The sequence below is a fragment of the Centroberyx affinis genome, unplaced genomic scaffold, assembly GCF_046629955.1.
Source record: "Centroberyx affinis isolate AG114_WGS23_722 - 3 ecotype Tasmania unplaced genomic scaffold, CSIRO-AGI_Caff_v1 ptg005840l_1, whole genome shotgun sequence".
Lineage (NCBI taxonomy): Eukaryota > Metazoa > Chordata > Actinopteri > Beryciformes > Berycidae > Centroberyx > Centroberyx affinis.
Genome location: NW_027282963.1, coordinates 181930 through 187985, shown reverse-complemented (window position 1 = coordinate 187985; position 6056 = coordinate 181930). Strand labels below are relative to the sequence as shown.

General features: G+C 40.6%; 1 protein-coding gene across 1 annotated transcript in view; it reads left to right on the top strand.

Moving 5' to 3' along the window:
* The first annotated feature begins 408 nt into the window (after positions 1 to 408).
* plcg2 (phospholipase C, gamma 2) overlaps positions 409 to 6056 on the top strand; it is a 29623-nt gene continuing 23975 nt past the window's right edge. Inside the window, exon 1 of the mRNA XM_071547354.1 lies at positions 409 to 553. The gene's annotated coding sequence lies outside the window, so the exon portion shown is untranslated. The remainder of the gene's footprint in view (positions 554 to 6056) is intronic.

The window sequence follows — 6056 nt, the reverse complement described above, 5'->3', positions numbered from 1 at the left end:
AACCTTCTACATTTTACTGGGGACCACCTGGATCACAATCGAGGACCCCTGGGCGTCCCCGGACCCCACTTTGACACCCGCTGCCCTACAGGTTGACGGTGCATCTCCTAGAATAAACTGACGGCGCCTTTCTCTGCGTCAAGAACGCCGCGCGCGAGACGCCGGTATGTGCAAAATGCTCCGGGTTGAAACTACCAGTAAGCAGAGTTTATTCCAAAGTGGTTCCATTACAAAAGCAACGGCTCCTCTCGATGCTGACAAAGTATAGCGGCTCTTTAGTACAAATGGCCTTCCGTCCATAGTTTTTGCATAGATACCGGCCCTAGCTTCCGGATCTTTTTTTTTTTTTTTTTTTATTACTGCTATGCCTGTAATGCAAGTGAACTTTTACTTCCTTGTACACACAGATAGAGGAACTGGCCGTTTTGCGGCTGGTCGTGTTTCTTGTCAACACTCCACATCCTCTAGAGCTTCATTTCATAACTTTGAAATCATGATTTGACGTGAAGCGAGCGGCGACCTTGCAGAGCAGAAAGTAACTGATTCCACTCGGGTAAGTCTTTGCATTTTTTCTGTACTGTTTTTTAATACGCGTGGAGCTGCTGGCTGTGGTACGTTAAGTGACAAGAGGGGGAAATCCGCTTTTTTTTTTTTTTTTTTTTACTGGCAGCCTATCTGCTGGGCTACAGATGATGTCTGACCAGGCAGCTTGATGCAGCGCAACACACAGAGGTTATACGGAGTCCCGTGCACTTGTTTCATGCCACCTGTAGCGTGTACAGACCGTTATTTGCTACATACACTGCATTACAACAGTGTTTAGCCCTAAAAACTAAAGTTCTTACAGTATACTGCTGAATTCCTACACAGAACAAGGAGGGGTCTTCAAAGGTTTTTTGGTTAGGCTAGTGGTTCTCTGTAATGCTTCAAAGAACAGAATAAATTAGCCAGTGTGGTCCTTAAAAAGTTAATTTTAATACTTGCTGGTTTGGAGCATTAAATGTGTTCTTAAATTGTTGACCATAAAGGTCCTATGTAGAACATATTTGAGCATGATGCTATAGAGAACCTTTCTAAAAGGGTTTTTAAAGCGCCAAAAAGGCTTACAGTAGGTACTAGCCTAAAGAACCATTTTCTTATACCATTTTGTTTAGAGTGGACATTCTAGACGGTTCTACAGTTCAATACTAAATCAACAACAACAAAAATCGAACCTTATGGGGACTCTGGGACCAAATTTTATCTAATGTGTGACCTTTGGGGGTGGTATGAACTCATGGGGGTCCCTGGGACAAAAATGTTCCGTGTAGAACCATTTGAGCATGGCGCTGTAAGCAGAATGTTCTAGAACCAGCACCAAGAAGGGTTCTGCTATGAACAAGGATAAACAACCATTTTCTGATACAGCGTACAGTGCTTTGATATTTCTAATGAAACAAGAGAAATTCTCAGAATGTAGGTTTTTACAGCAGGCGTTCCTAAACCTTTTCATGTCAAGGAGTCCCAATATGGAAACGCTATAGAAGACCAGACCCTCATCTGATGGCAGATTGGAGTTTTAGTTCTACAAACGTTTCTTGGAGGCAGAGCTGCGCTGGAGGTAGAAACAATCTGATTGGTTGAGGTAAACCTCAATGGGCGGAGCCAAAGAAGCCACAGTTTTTCTGGCTAAGTAAGACTAAAGCCCTGCAAAAATGGTGCGGAAGAGGATTAAGGCCATGTGAAAAATTCTGAGTTCTGAGATTTTTGACTTTTATTTTTGAATTTTAACTTTATTCTCGGAATTCTGAGAACACTCACCCAAATACAGTATACAGCTAGTTAGCCTAGCTTAGCTTCAAAGTTCAAACTAGCCATACTAGCCTGCAGCTATCTAGGTAAGCTAGTTAGCGAGCTGACCTTCCACCATCATGAACGTCATGGTCATGAATTTACATTCTGACCTCAGTTTCTTCTTTGCCACACAAGTTTGACAGTTAACTAATTTGCACTTTGGCTCCGCCCACTGGAGTTTAACTCAACCAATGAAATTATTTCTAACTCCAGAGCAGTTCCGATCAGACTAGTCATCCTAAATACAGCCTCTCATTGTGTTAATTTGAAATAACTATGAAACTGAACTGATCCCAATTTTATTTTGCCTAGACCCCCTTCAAGGGCCCCTGGGGATCCCTGGACCCCAGTTTGGGAATCACTGGGTTATAGTGAATTTGAAATGTGGCTAGGACTAAGCCTCGACTGCATCTACATATTTTATGTGACACAATGCATGCATCTGTGATCAGCTCCTGGCGATTGTGCCATTTGATCCACAGTCCAACTTAAAGAACAGTTTGGGCACATGCAATTTGGTTTCATTTGTTACCTGGACCAGAGTGTTTCTAGGCGTGTGTGTGTCTGTGTGTGTGTGTGTGTGTGTGTGTGTGTGTGTGTGCGTATTCCTGTACTGTATGTTGTGAGTGTTGTGGTGTGATATCTGACGAACGACACATCAATTGTTCATTTACATTGTTCATCATCATTGTTTCATATACATATTGATTATCCTGAAGTGTGGGTGTTTGTGCATGCATGGGTGTGTTGGGTGAGTATGTTTGTCCTGACTAGGGCTGGGCAATATATCGATATTATATCGATATCGTGATATGAGACTAGACATCGTCTTAGATTTTGGATATTGTAATATGGTGATATGGCATAAGTGTTGTCTTTTCCTGGTTTTAAAGGCTGCATTACAGTAAAGTGATGTCATTTTCTGAACTTACCAGACTGTTCTAGGTGTTCTATTATTTGCCGTTGCCCACTTAGTCATTATATCCACATTACTGATGATTATTTATCAAAAATCTCATTGTGTAAATATTTTGTGAAAGCACCCCTACAATCATCCCTACAATATTGCCGCAATATCGATATCAAGGTATTTGGTCAAAAATATTGTGATATTTGATTTTGTCCATATCGCCCAGCCCTACTTACAACTGAACATTTAGCCCACGTCGTAGAACATACAGAGATATATATCGTGTATCGCCATTCAGCCTAAAAATACAGAGATATGATTTTTGGTCCATATCGCCCAGCCCTAGTCCTGACCAGTCAAGTGTGTGCTGTATCAGTATGAGGATATTAGTCAGTGTAAATAAGGTTATAATGATGGCTAGGGACAGTACCTGTACAGGGTTAAAGGCTTCAGGAGGGAAAACAGGGGAATAGCTGCATAATAATGTGAGTTAATTATTAACTTCTCTTCAGAATGAAGAACTAGCCTTTTTTATGTTTTTATGTTCTAGCTTTCTTAAAATGTGCAGACGAAACTAGAACAGATGAAACTAGACAATGGGTATTATATTAACATAAAATTAGCTATTGATATAATATAACATAGTAATGATAATATGAACAATTGATGAATTGATGTGCACAGGCAAAAACTTCACCAAGAGCTGTACTTGCCATGTTATATTTTACCTTGACCTTTTCATTTTGTGGCTTTTCAATTCGATTCAAATTACAATTAAAAGAAAAAGGAAGCGCTTTCTGCACCAGTAACAATCAAAGCAGTTTTTTTCAGATTTCATCCCCCAGACCTTCGCTTTCGCTCCACTTTTAGCTTCTCACCTTAAGTATGGAGAGTAATACATTTCTTTATTAATCATATCTAAATGCAAAAATCTTCTCTTGGGGGGGGGGGGGGGTACTGACGCATGAAAGTGTGAGAAACCCTGATTTAGACCGAGCTATTTCAGCATGCAACCCAACTTGAAGCAATGTAGGCTTTCCTAGAGCGTCTCCTTAATATGTGTTAGTACTTTTTTCATGTGGAAACACACAAGACAGAGGCCCACAATACACTTTGTTAATAGTTGATGAACAACGTTCAGTTCAAATTCAACTCTACAGACCTTTCTGTAGCAATCTTTGCTCAATATCCTCCTGATGCTCATTTGCAAGTTAAATATTAGGTGTTGTGGAGAACCCGGTTGAACACCTTCACCCCCCACTCCACCTCCACAAATATGCACACACACACTATCTCTATTCAACTTCTTTATTTTACTCTATCACTATATTATACTGTATATTTCCAGTCCTTTCAAGTCATAAAAATCCACTATGTCATGGGAGGTTGCTTCTGATAATAAGATCTAACACAGGCTAGAGAGCAAAATCATAAATGGCAGGTCTGGAATAAGTGGCGGGGTATTTTCGGTGCAAGGGTGTGAAAAACTAAGGAAGTGTACACTGTTCCCTATAATGCCCGATGACATCTTATCTTTGGATGGCATCCAGTGCTCAAGTAATGATGTGGAGTCAGAGTGGGTGAGTTTATTACTGCCAGTATTTCAAGGCAGTAACCAAACTCAGGCCGCGCAAGTGTGTAAACAGCAGGGTTCAGTGTTTTGTGAGAAGGTGTTATTACCAAATCATGTGTGTATGTGTGAGTGTGTATGTGTGTGTGTAAATTCATACGCTCGCTTTCTGTCTCTACCTCTTCCTTGTTATCTCTGTCTCTCTCTCTCTCTCTCTCTCTGTCGGATATGGTTGGATATGGCAAGATGTGGCACTTCACCCCCATTTCAGATGTACTGTTCAGCAAGGACCTAATGAAAATCCTGCAACATCAGCACATGTAGATACTTGCATAAAAAATCCCATCAGGGGAGCATTTACTACCAGAGTTCCCTTTAAGCTGATAGTTTGGTGACCTATGCCAAATAATTTATCACATTGAGCAAATACTAATATCTTGTCAAGCATCAGTCATTGCTCCACTTTGTTCTACCTACAAAATGCACTGAATAAATTACTGTGGTATGGAAGGTTAGTGGCTGCAAAACAGGGCACATCGTGAACCCCACTCAATAGCTTGCAAACCTTTTAATTTTTCCTTCAATCGTGCCTCTGGTCGTCCCTGTACCCCATTTTGAGAACCACTGCTGTAGGACTCTGTAGGCCGTGTTAATCCTTTGTAACAGAGCCGGGGTGCAGTTTGAGCTCTCCTTAGTGGCTTTGTGTTGTTCTCAGGAACTGTTGACATTTCGCAAGGTGCTATGATCCTCCTCAGCAGCGGAATAAACACTACTGTGAGTTAGCTCAGTAGAAAACTTTATTTGATGTGGCCATGAATTTGCGAAAGCTTGTAGTGTGTTCACACTGCGAGCAACGTGATCAACAAGTCACCGAAGTCTGTTAGTTTCGTATAGAGCTGAGCCACCAGGGAAACTTTGCTGTGGTCGGTCAACAACCCTGTTGACAATGAAAAGTTGGCCACGGCTTAGCTTTTCACTGTCATCTGCTTTCAGTCAGATTCCTGTGCTTCCTTGTTTCCCCACTGATTTTGTCTCATGAGCAATAATTCTGCCTGGAAAATGCAAAATGGTTTTAAAGTTGATTCCGGCCATTAGACCTGCAACGATTAATCGCTTAATCGATTAGTTGTGAACTATTAAATTAATCGTTAACTATTTTGATAATCGATTTGAGTAATTTTTTAAGAAAAATAAGTCAAAATTCTCTGATTCCAGCTTCTTAAATGTGAATATTTTCTGGTTTCTTTCCTCCTCTATGACAGTAAACTGAATATCTTTGGGTTGTGGACAAAACAAGACGTTTGAGGACGTCATCTTGGGCTTTGGGAAACACTGATCCACATTTTTCACCATTTTCTGACATTTTATAGACCAAACAACTAATCGATTAATCGAGAAAATAATCCACAGATTAATCGACAATGAAAATAATCGTTAGTTGCAGCCCTACCGGCCATTCATTCAAAGCTTCCCAGGTCTCTACAACTTTTATTTGAAAGAATACAGGATTAAAATGTCTCAAAAACGATGCTCAGAGAACGGTTGCATCCATTGATGGGGTTGATGTGATCTCTAAACTCAATTTACTGTTTATTTTTTATTAATGCTGCCTAATTAGCACTTGCTAGCTAGCAATGCTAACAATGTAATGTTATGAAAGGCACCAAAGCAGCAACAAAATACTTGATTAGCATGTTCAAAACCCCCACCACCCACAATCGGTCAGAATAGAGCGACCCATCA